Source organism: Bombina bombina, chromosome 7, assembly GCF_027579735.1.
Source record: "Bombina bombina isolate aBomBom1 chromosome 7, aBomBom1.pri, whole genome shotgun sequence".
NCBI classification, from domain to species: domain Eukaryota; kingdom Metazoa; phylum Chordata; class Amphibia; order Anura; family Bombinatoridae; genus Bombina; species Bombina bombina.
The window spans coordinates 33,183,573-33,196,072 of NC_069505.1; the positions used below are offsets into that span (position 1 = coordinate 33,183,573).

At 44.2% G+C, this 12,500-nt stretch overlaps 1 non-coding gene and 1 pseudogene across 1 annotated transcript; both read left to right on the forward strand.

Annotated features, from left to right (window-relative positions):
* Positions 1–12,500, forward strand: part of LOC128636198 (transmembrane protein 245-like) — a 58,107-nt pseudogene that overhangs the window by 485 nt on the left and 45,122 nt on the right.
* TRNAI-AAU (transfer RNA isoleucine (anticodon AAU)) lies at positions 2,753–2,826 on the forward strand. Its single transcript has one exon. It is a non-coding gene; the product is annotated as a tRNA-Ile (tRNA).

Below are 12,500 nucleotides of genomic sequence, written 5' to 3' on the forward strand. Positions count from 1 at the left end.
ATGGTGGGGTGATCAGAGACCATACTTTCATGTTTGACCGGTTTACAACTTACGCCATCTTTTCCTTGCACAAAAAAAAGTATATTTGTGACAAAAATGAGACCTTGTTTCCTGTATTTGATTTTTCCCCTCCATGATCTTCCTAGGGCAGAAGTAGATTTAGGGATTTGTGTGCTGTCTGGCACCAGGATTGTGCTGCTCACCAGGCATTTCACTGTGTTTGTCTCCTATCATAGGAGTCCTATGAATTCACCATCTCGAATCTATTTCTTGCTGGACTCCTGAGGTGTGGACTTTTACCGATTTTTAGGGTGTGGGTGCTCATTGCCTTTTTTATATACATTAAACCCACCCTTACTGCATTTAAAGTAAAAAAAAATAACTATAATTTGTGTTGGTAAATAAATTTAACAGCACCCCCTAAATACCATACACCCTCCCCCCATATATGAATGTAATGCTGGGTTGTCTGTCCCATGCCCCTTTTATATTTATTACTTACAATTGTTATATTTATTAAGGTAGAATATATACCCCACTTTTATATGTCATTGGCACCCAAAAGATAGTCTGCCCAGCAGGGACAACCTTATGTAAGAGCTGCCAACCTGTGTGTCCCCTTTTCCTCTTTTTAACGACTTACCAAAAACCTATTGCACCACATATACAATATGGGGTGCTGCAATGTGGGGGTGGGTGCACCCTGTGGTCTGCAGTATTTGTACCATGAAGTTTCACAGATCAGGGCGTGACCACCAGATGTGGGTTAAGGGGGGCTTTCCCCCATGTGTAAAACTAGAATAAATCTTAAAATGTAATATTGTATATATTTGCCCAGCTCTGGAGAGCTGCAGGCTCCTAGATTCAAAGCAAATTTGCCAATCCCATTCCCTACTGTACTGGTGGAAGAGACTCCGTCAGTGCTAATGGGTTAGGGGGGGCGCAATACTTGCATTGCCCTGGGCGCTGACAACCCACGCTACGCCACTGTGTATATAATAAAGTTACCATGACTACACCTACAGACAATACATAGGTTACTGTATAATGATACTGATAGTAACATAGTGTATATGTATATAATAAAGTTACCATGACTACACCTACAGACAATACATAGGTTACTGTATAATGATACTGATAGTAACATAGTTTATATGTATAGAATAAAGTTACCATGACTACACCTACAGACAATACATAGGTTACTGTATAATAAAACTGATAGTAACATAGTGTATATGTATATAATAAAGTTACCATGACTACACCTACAGAAAATACATAGGTTACTGTATACTGATAGTAACATAGTGTATATGTATATAATAAAGTTACCATGACTACACCTACAGACAATACATAGGTTACTGTATAATGATAGTAACATAGTGTATATGTATATAATAAAGTTACCATGACTACACCTACAGAAAATACATAGGTTACTGTATACTGATAGTAACATAGTGTATATGTATATAATAAAGTTACCATGACTACACCTACAGACAATACATAGGTTACTGTATAATGATACTGATAGTAACATAGTGTATATGTATATAATAAAGTTACCATGACTACACCTACAGACAATACATAGGTTACTGTATAATGATACTGATAGTAACATAGTGTATATGTATATAATAAAGTTACCATGACTACACCTTCAGACAATACATAGGTTACTGTATAATGATACTGATAGTAACATAGTGTATATGTATAGAATAAAGTTACAATGACTACACCTACAGACAATACATAGGTTACTGTATAATAAAACTGATAGTAACATAGTGTATGTGTATATAATAAAGTTACCATGACTACACCTACAGAAAATACATAGGTTACTGTATACTGATAGTAACATAGTGTATATGTATATAATAAAGTTACCATGACTACACCTACAGACAATACATAGGTTACTGTATAATGATACTGATAGTAACATAGTGTATATGTATATAATAAAGTTACCATGACTACACCTTCAGACAATACATAGGTTACTGTATAATGATACTGATAGTAACATAGTGTATATGTATATAATAAAGTTACCACGACTACACCTACAGACAATACATAGGTTACTGTATAATGATACTGATAGTAACATAGTGTATATGTATAGAATAAAGTTACCACGACAACACCTACAGACAATACATAGGTTACTGTATAATGATACTGATAGTAACATAGTGTATATGTATAGAATAAAGTTACCATGACTACACCTACAGACAATACATAGGTTACTGTATAATGATACTGATAGTAACATAGTGTATATGTATATAATAAAGTTACCATGACTACACCTACAGACAATACATAGGTTACTGTATAATGATACTGATAGTAACATAGTGTATATGTATATAATAAAGTTACCATGACTACACCTACAGACAATACATAGGTTACTGTATAATGATACTGATAGTAACATAGTGTATATGTATATAATAAAGTTACCATGACTACACCTACAGACAATACATAGGTTACTGTATAATAAAACTTATGTGTATAAAGGGAGAATTGTCTGTTGATCACACAATTCTATCTACAGATTGCTCCTGTAATATTTCTAAATAATTGGAAGTCACTTCTTTATGTTGCGCTTAGTAAGCACAGATAGGGACAATGATATAATGACCAGTGACTTATCAGGTTTATCGTGCATAACTATATAGTACACATGTGCAAATCTCCTTCATCTTTACTCGTAGGCCGGTTAGCTCAGTTGGTTAGAGCGTGGTGCTAATAACGCCAAGGTCGCGGGTTCGATCCCCGTACTGGCCATTGGTTTTGTTATAATTTTCTCAGTATTGGACATAAATTTATGACAATAAACTGATCATAATATTTTAACACATTTAGCCCAGATCTGTCATTTAATGCAGATACTACAGGAACAAGAGTGTTTATTAGCATTTTATATTTTATGTACAGTGTCTGTATATTAAAGTATTATATGTGTATAAATTGTAATTATTATATAATTATCACGTTATTATTACACACATATGTAGTTATAGGGCTGGGGGGGGGGAACTCATGTAGTTATAGGGCTGGGGGGGGAACTCATGTAGTTATAGGGCACTGGGGGTGAAACTCATGTAGTTATAGGGCTGGGGGTGAAACTCATGTAGTTATAGGGCACTGGGGGTGAAACTCATGTAGTTATAGGGCGGGCACTGGGGGTGAAACTCATGTAGTTATAGGGCTCGGGGTGAAACTCATGTAGTTATAGGGCACTGGGGGTGAAACTCATGTAGTTATAGGGCACTGGGGGTGAAACTCATGTAGTTATAGGGCACTGGGGGTGAAACTCATTTAGTTATAGGGCTGGGGGTGAAACTCATGTAGTTATAGGGCTGGGGGTGAAACTCATGTAGTTATAGGGGACTGGGGGTGAAACTCATGTAGTTATAGGGCACTGGGGGTGAAACTCATGTAGTTATAGGGCACTGGGGGTGAAACTCATGTAGTTATAGGGCTGGGGGTGAAACTCATGTAGTTATAGGGCACTGGGGGTGAAACTCATGTAGTTATAGGGCACTGGGGGTGAAACTCATGTAGTTATAGGGCTGGGGGTGAAACTCATGTAGTTATAGGGCTGGGGGTGAAACTCATGTAGTTATAGGGCACTGGGGGTGAAACTCATGTAGTTATAGGGCACTGGGGGTGAAACTCATGTAGTTATAGGGCACTGGGGGTGAAACTCATGTAGTTATAGGGCGGGCACTGGGGGTGAAACTCATGTAGTTATAGGGCTGGGGGTGAAACTCATGTAGTTATAGGGCACTGGGGGTGAAACTCATGTAGTTATAGGGCTGGGGGTGAAACTCATGTAGTTATAGGGCACTGGGGGTGAGACTCATGTAGTTATAGGGCACTGGGGGTGAAACTCATGTAGTTATAGGGCGGGCACTGGGGGTGAAACTCATGTAGTTATAGGGCACTGGGGGTGAAACTCATGTAGTTATAGGGCTGGGGGTGAAACTCATGTAGTTATAGGGCACTGGGGGTGAAACTCATGTAGTTATAGGGCACTGGGGGTGAAACTCATGTAGTTATAGGGCTGGGGGTGAAACTCATGTAGTTATAGGGCACTGGGGGTGAAACTCATGTAGTTATAGGGCGGGCACTGGGGGTGAAACTCATGTAGTTATAGGGCACTGGGGGTGAAACTCATGTAGTTATAGGGCTGGGGGTGAAACTTATGTAGTTATAGGGCACTGGGGGTGAAACTCATGTAGTTATAGGGCACTGGGGGTGAAACTCATGTAGTTATAGGGCACTGGGGGTGAAACTCATGTAGTTATAGGGCACTGGGGGTGAAACTCATGTAGTTATAGGGCACTGGGGGTGAAACTCATGTAGTTATAGGGCTCGGGGTGAAACTCATGTAGTTATAGGGCTCGGGGTGAAACTCATGTAGTTATAGGGCACTGGGGGTGAAACTCATGTAGTTATAGGGCTGGGGGTGAAACTCATGTAGTTATAGGGCACTGGGGGTGAAACTCATGTAGTTATAGGGCACTGGGGGTGAAACTCATGTAGTTATAGGGCTGGGGGTGAAACTCATGTAGTTATAGGGCACTGGGGGTGAAACTCATGTAGTTATAGGGCACTGGGGGTGAGACTCATGTAGTTATAGGGCACTGGGGGTGAAACTCATGTAGTTATAGGGCACTGGGGGTGAAACTCATGTAGTTATAGGGCACTGGGGGTGAAACTCATGTAGTTATAGGGCTGGGGGTGAAACTCATGTAGTTATAGGGCGGGCACTGGGGGTGAAACTCATGTAGTTATAGGGCACTGGGGGTGAGACTCATGTGGTTATAGGGCTCGGGGTGAAACTCATGTAGTTATAGGGCACTGGGGGTGAAACTCATGTAGTTATAGGGCACTGGGGGTGAAACTCATGTAGTTATAGGGCACTGGGGGGTGAAACTCATGTAGTTATAGGGCTGGGGGTGAAACTCATGTAGTTATAGGGCTGGGGGTGAAACTCATGTAGTTATAGGGCTGGGGGTGAAACTCATGTAGTTATAGGGCTGGGGGTGAGACTCATGTAGTTATAGGACACTGGGGGTGAAACTCATGTAGTTATAGGGCACTGGGGGTGAAACTCATGTAGTTATAGGGCACTGGGGGTGAAACTCATGTAGTTATAGGGCACTGGGGGTGAAACTCATGTAGTTATAGGGCTGGGGGTGAAACTCATGTAGTTATAGGGCGGGCACTGGGGGTGAAACTCATGTAGTTATAGGGCACTGAGGGTGAGACTCATGTGGTTATAGGGCTCGGGGTGAAACTCATGTAGTTATAGGGCTGGGGGTGAAACTTATGTAGTTATAGGGCACTGGGGGTGAAACTCATGTAGTTATAGGGCACTGGGGGTGAAACTCATGTAGTTATAGGGCGGGCACTGGGGGTGAAACTCATGTAGTTATAGGGCACTGGGGGTGAAACTCATGTAGTTATAGGGCACTGGGGGTGAAACTCATGTAGTTATAGGGCACTGGGGGTGAAACTCATGTAGTTATAGGGCTGGGGGTGAAACTCATGTAGTTATAGGGCACTGGGGGTGAAACTCATGTAGTTATAGGGCGGGCACTGGGGGTGAAACTCATGTAGTTATAGGGCGGGCACTGGGGGTGAAACTCATGTAGTTATAGGGCTCGGGGTGAAACTCATGTAGTTATAGGGCTCGGGGTGAAACTCATGTAGTTATAGGGCACTGGGGGTGAAACTCATGTAGTTATAGGGCACTGGGGGTGAAACTCATGTAGTTATAGGGCGGGCACTGGGGGTGAAACTCATGTAGTTATAGGGCTGGGGGTGAAACTCATGTAGTTATAGGGCACTGGGGGTGAAACTCATGTAGTTATAGGGCAGGCACTGGGGGTGAAACTCATGTAGTTATAGGGCGGGCACTGGGGGTGAAACTCATGTAGTTATAGGGCACTGGGGGTGAAACTCATGTAGTTATAGGGCACTGGGGGTGAAACTCATGTAGTTATAGGGCTGGGGGTGAAACTCATGTAGTTATAGGGCACTGGGGGTCACACCCATATGTTGTTATAGGGCACTGGGAGTCACACACATATGTTGTTATAGGGCACTGGGGGTCACACACATATGTAATTATAGGGCACTGGGAATCACACACATTTGTAATTATAGGGCACTGGGAGTCACACACATATGTAGTTATAGGGCACTGGGAATCACACACATATGTAATTATAGGGCACTGGGAGTCACACACATATGTAGTTATAGGGCGGGCACTGGGGGTGAAACTCATGTAGTTATAGGGCACTGGGGGTGAAACTCATGTAGTTATAGGGCACTGGGGGTGAAACTCATGTAGTTATATGGCACTAGGGGTGAAACTCATGTAGTTATAGGGCACTGGGGGTGAAACTCATGTAGTTATAGGGCTCGGGGTGAAACTCATGTAGTTATAGGGCACTGGGGGTGAAACTCGTGTAGTTATAGGGCTGGGGGTGAAACTCATGTAGTTATAGGGCACTGGGGGTCACACACATATGTTGTTATAGGGCACTGGGAGTCACACACATATGTAGTTATAGGGCACTGGGAATCACACACATATGTAGTTATAGGGCACTGGGAATCACACACATATGAAGTTATAGGGCACTGGGGGTCACACACATATGTTGTTATAGGGCACTGGGGGTCACACACATATGGAGTTATAGGGCACTGGGGGTCACACACATATGTTGTTATAGGGCACTGGGGGTCACACACATATGTTGTTATAGGGCACTGGGAGTCACACACATATGTTGTTATAGGGCACTGGGGGTCACACACATATGGAGTTATAGGGCACTGGGAATCACACACTTATGTAGTTATAGGGCACAGGGGGTGAAACTCATGTAGTTATAGGGCACTGGGAATCACACACTTATGTAATTACAGGGCACTGGGGGTCACACACATATGTAGTTATAGGGCACTGGTCACACCCATATGTTGTTATAGGGCACTGGGAGTCACACACATATGTAGTTATAGGGCACTGGGAGTCACACACATATGTTATTATAGGGTCACATCCATATGTTGTTATAGGGCACTGGGAGTCACACACATATGTAGTTATAGGGCACTGGGGGTCACACACATATGTAGTTATAGGGCACTGGTCACACCCATATGTTGTTATAGGGCACTGGGAGTCACACACATATGTAGTTATAGGGCACTGGGGGTCACACACATATGTAGTTATAGGGCACTGGTCACACCCATATGTTGTTATAGGGCACTGGGAGTCACACACATATGTAGTTATAGGGCACTGGGGGTCACACACATATGTTATTATAGGGTCACACCCATATGTTGTTATAGGGCACTGGGAGTCACACACATATGTAGTTATAGGGCACTGGTCACACACATACGTAGTTATAGGGCACTGGTCACACCCATATGTTGTTATAGGGCACTGGGAGTCACACACATATGTAGTTATAGGGCACTGGGAGTCACACACATATGTAGTTATAGGGCACTGGTCACACCCATATGTTGTTATAGGGCACTGGGAGTCACACACATATGTAGTTATAGGGCACTGGTCACACCCATATGTTGTTATAGGGCACTGGGAGTCACACACATATGTAGTTATAGGGCACTGGGGGTCACACACATATGTTATTATAGGGTCACACCCATATGTTGTTATAGGGCACTGGGAGTCACACACATATGTAGTTATAGGGCACTGGGGGTCACACACATATGTAGTTATAGGGCACTGGGAGTCACACACATATGTAGTTATAGGGCACTGGTCACACCCATATGTTGTTATAGGGCACTGGGAGTCACACACATATGTAGTTATAGGGCACTGGGGGTCACACACATATGTAGTTATAGGGCACTGGGGGTCACACACATATGTTGTTATAGGGCACTGGGGGTCACACACAAATGTAGTTATAGGGCACTGGTCACACACATATGTAGTTATAGGGCACTGGGGTGAAACTCATGTAGTTATAGGGCACTGGGAATCAAACACTTATGTAATTACAGGGCACTAGGGGTCACACACATATGTAGTTATAGGGCACTGGGGTGAAACTCATGTAGTTATAGGGCACTGGGAATCAAACACTTATGTAATTACAGGGCACTAGGGGTCACACACATATATAGTTATAGGGCACTGGGGGTCACACCCATATGTTGTTATAGGGCACTGGGAGTCACACACATATGTAGTTATAGGGCACTGGGAGTCACACACATATGTTATTATAGGGTCACATCCATATGTTGTTATAGGGCACTGGGAGTCACACACATATGTTATTATAGGGTCACATCCATATGTTGTTATAGGGCACTGGGGGTCACACACATATGTTATTATAGGGTCACACCCATATGTTGTTATAGGGCACTGGGGGTCACACACAAATGTAGTTATAGGGCACTGGTCACACACATATGTAGTTATAGGGCACTGGGGTGAAACTCATGTAGTTATAGGGCACTGGGAATCAAACACTTATGTAATTACAGGGCACTATGGGTCACACACATATGTAGTTATAGGGCACTGTGGGTCACACACATATGTAGTTATAGGGCACTGGGAATCAAACACTTATGTAATTACAGGGCACTAGGGGTCACACACATATGTAGTTATAGGGCACTGTGGGTCACACACATATGTAGTTATAGGGCACTGGGGGTCACACACATATGTAGTTATAGGGCACTGGGAGTCACACACATATGTAGTTATAGGGCACTGGGGGTCACACACATATGTAGTTATAGGGCACTGGGAGTCACACACATATGTAGTTATAGGGCACTGGGAGTCACACACATATGTAGTTATAGGGCACTGGGGGTCACACACATATGTTATTATAGGGTCACACCCATATGTTGTTATAGGGCACTGGGAGTCACACACATATGTAGTTATAGGGCACTGGGAGTCACACACATATGTAGTTATAGGGCACTGGGGGTCACACACATATGTAGTTATAGGGCACTGGGGGTCACACACATATGTTATTATAGGGTCACACCCATATGTTGTTATAGGGCACTGGGGGTCACACACATATGTTATTATAGGGTCACACCCATATGTTGTTATAGGGCACTGGGGGTCACACACAAATGTAGTTATAGGGCACTGGTCACACACATATGTAGTTATAGGGCACTGGGGGTGAAACTCATGTAGTTATAGGGCACTGGGAATCAAACACTTATGTAATTACAGGGCACTAGGGGTCACACACATATGTAGTTATAGGGCACTGTGGGTCACACACATATGTAGTTATAGGGCACTGGGGGTGAAACTCATGTAGTTATAGGGCACTGGGGGTGAAACTCATGTAGTTATAGGGCACTGGGGGTGAAACTCATGTAGTTATAGGGCACTGGGGGTGAAACTCATGTAGTTATAGGGCTCGGGGTGAAACTCATGTAGTTATAGGGCTCGGGGTGAAACTCATGTAGTTATAGGGCACTGGGGGTGAAACTCATGTAGTTATAGGGCTGGGGGTGAAACTCATGTAGTTATAGGGCACTGGGGGTGAAACTCATGTAGTTATAGGGCACTGGGGGTGAAACTCATGTAGTTATAGGGCTGGGGGTGAAACTCATGTAGTTATAGGGCACTGGGGGTGAAACTCATGTAGTTATAGGGCACTGGGGGTGAGACTCATGTAGTTATAGGGCACTGGGGGTGAAACTCATGTAGTTATAGGGCACTGGGGGTGAAACTCATGTAGTTATAGGGCACTGGGGGTGAAACTCATGTAGTTATAGGGCTGGGGGTGAAACTCATGTAGTTATAGGGCGGGCACTGGGGGTGAAACTCATGTAGTTATAGGGCACTGGGGGTGAGACTCATGTGGTTATAGGGCTCGGGGTGAAACTCATGTAGTTATAGGGCACTGGGGGTGAAACTCATGTAGTTATAGGGCACTGGGGGTGAAACTCATGTAGTTATAGGGCACTGGGGGGTGAAACTCATGTAGTTATAGGGCTGGGGGTGAAACTCATGTAGTTATAGGGCTGGGGGTGAAACTCATGTAGTTATAGGGCTGGGGGTGAAACTCATGTAGTTATAGGGCTGGGGGTGAGACTCATGTAGTTATAGGACACTGGGGGTGAAACTCATGTAGTTATAGGGCACTGGGGGTGAAACTCATGTAGTTATAGGGCACTGGGGGTGAAACTCATGTAGTTATAGGGCACTGGGGGTGAAACTCATGTAGTTATAGGGCTGGGGGTGAAACTCATGTAGTTATAGGGCGGGCACTGGGGGTGAAACTCATGTAGTTATAGGGCACTGAGGGTGAGACTCATGTGGTTATAGGGCTCGGGGTGAAACTCATGTAGTTATAGGGCTGGGGGTGAAACTTATGTAGTTATAGGGCACTGGGGGTGAAACTCATGTAGTTATAGGGCACTGGGGGTGAAACTCATGTAGTTATAGGGCGGGCACTGGGGGTGAAACTCATGTAGTTATAGGGCACTGGGGGTGAAACTCATGTAGTTATAGGGCACTGGGGGTGAAACTCATGTAGTTATAGGGCACTGGGGGTGAAACTCATGTAGTTATAGGGCTGGGGGTGAAACTCATGTAGTTATAGGGCACTGGGGGTGAAACTCATGTAGTTATAGGGCGGGCACTGGGGGTGAAACTCATGTAGTTATAGGGCGGGCACTGGGGGTGAAACTCATGTAGTTATAGGGCTCGGGGTGAAACTCATGTAGTTATAGGGCTCGGGGTGAAACTCATGTAGTTATAGGGCACTGGGGGTGAAACTCATGTAGTTATAGGGCACTGGGGGTGAAACTCATGTAGTTATAGGGCGGGCACTGGGGGTGAAACTCATGTAGTTATAGGGCTGGGGGTGAAACTCATGTAGTTATAGGGCACTGGGGGTGAAACTCATGTAGTTATAGGGCAGGCACTGGGGGTGAAACTCATGTAGTTATAGGGCGGGCACTGGGGGTGAAACTCATGTAGTTATAGGGCACTGGGGGTGAAACTCATGTAGTTATAGGGCACTGGGGGTGAAACTCATGTAGTTATAGGGCTGGGGGTGAAACTCATGTAGTTATAGGGCACTGGGGGTCACACCCATATGTTGTTATAGGGCACTGGGAGTCACACACATATGTTGTTATAGGGCACTGGGGGTCACACACATATGTAATTATAGGGCACTGGGAATCACACACATTTGTAATTATAGGGCACTGGGAGTCACACACATATGTAGTTATAGGGCACTGGGAATCACACACATATGTAATTATAGGGCACTGGGAGTCACACACATATGTTGTTATAGGGCACTGGGGGTCACACACATATGTAATTATAGGGCACTGGGAATCACACACATTTGTAATTATAGGGCACTGGGAGTCACACACATATGTAGTTATAGGGCACTGGGAATCACACACATATGTAATTATAGGGCACTGGGAGTCACACACATATGTAGTTATAGGGCGGGCACTGGGGGTGAAACTCATGTAGTTATAGGGCACTGGGGGTGAAACTCATGTAGTTATAGGGCACTGGGGGTGAAACTCATGTAGTTATATGGCACTAGGGGTGAAACTCATGTAGTTATAGGGCACTGGGGGTGAAACTCATGTAGTTATAGGGCTCGGGGTGAAACTCATGTAGTTATAGGGCACTGGGGGTGAAACTCGTGTAGTTATAGGGCTGGGGGTGAAACTCATGTAGTTATAGGGCACTGGGGGTCACACACATATGTTGTTATAGGGCACTGGGAGTCACACACATATGTAGTTATAGGGCACTGGGAATCACACACATATGTAGTTATAGGGCACTGGGAATCACACACATATGAAGTTATAGGGCACTGGGGGTCACACACATATGTTGTTATAGGGCACTGGGGGTCACACACATATGGAGTTATAGGGCACTGGGGGTCACACACATATGTTGTTATAGGGCACTGGGGGTCACACACATATGTTGTTATAGGGCACTGGGAGTCACACACATATGTTGTTATAGGGCACTGGGGGTCACACACATATGGAGTTATAGGGCACTGGGAATCACACACTTATGTAGTTATAGGGCACAGGGGGTGAAACTCATGTAGTTATAGGGCACTGGGAATCACACACTTATGTAATTACAGGGCACTGGGGGTCACACACATATGTAGTTATAGGGCACTGGTCACACCCATATGTTGTTATAGGGCACTGGGAGTCACACACATATGTAGTTATAGGGCACTGGGAGTCACACACATATGTTATTATAGGGTCACATCCATATGTTGTTATAGGGCACTGGGAGTCACACACATATGTAGTTATAGGGCACTGGGGGTCACACACATATGTAGTTATAGGGCACT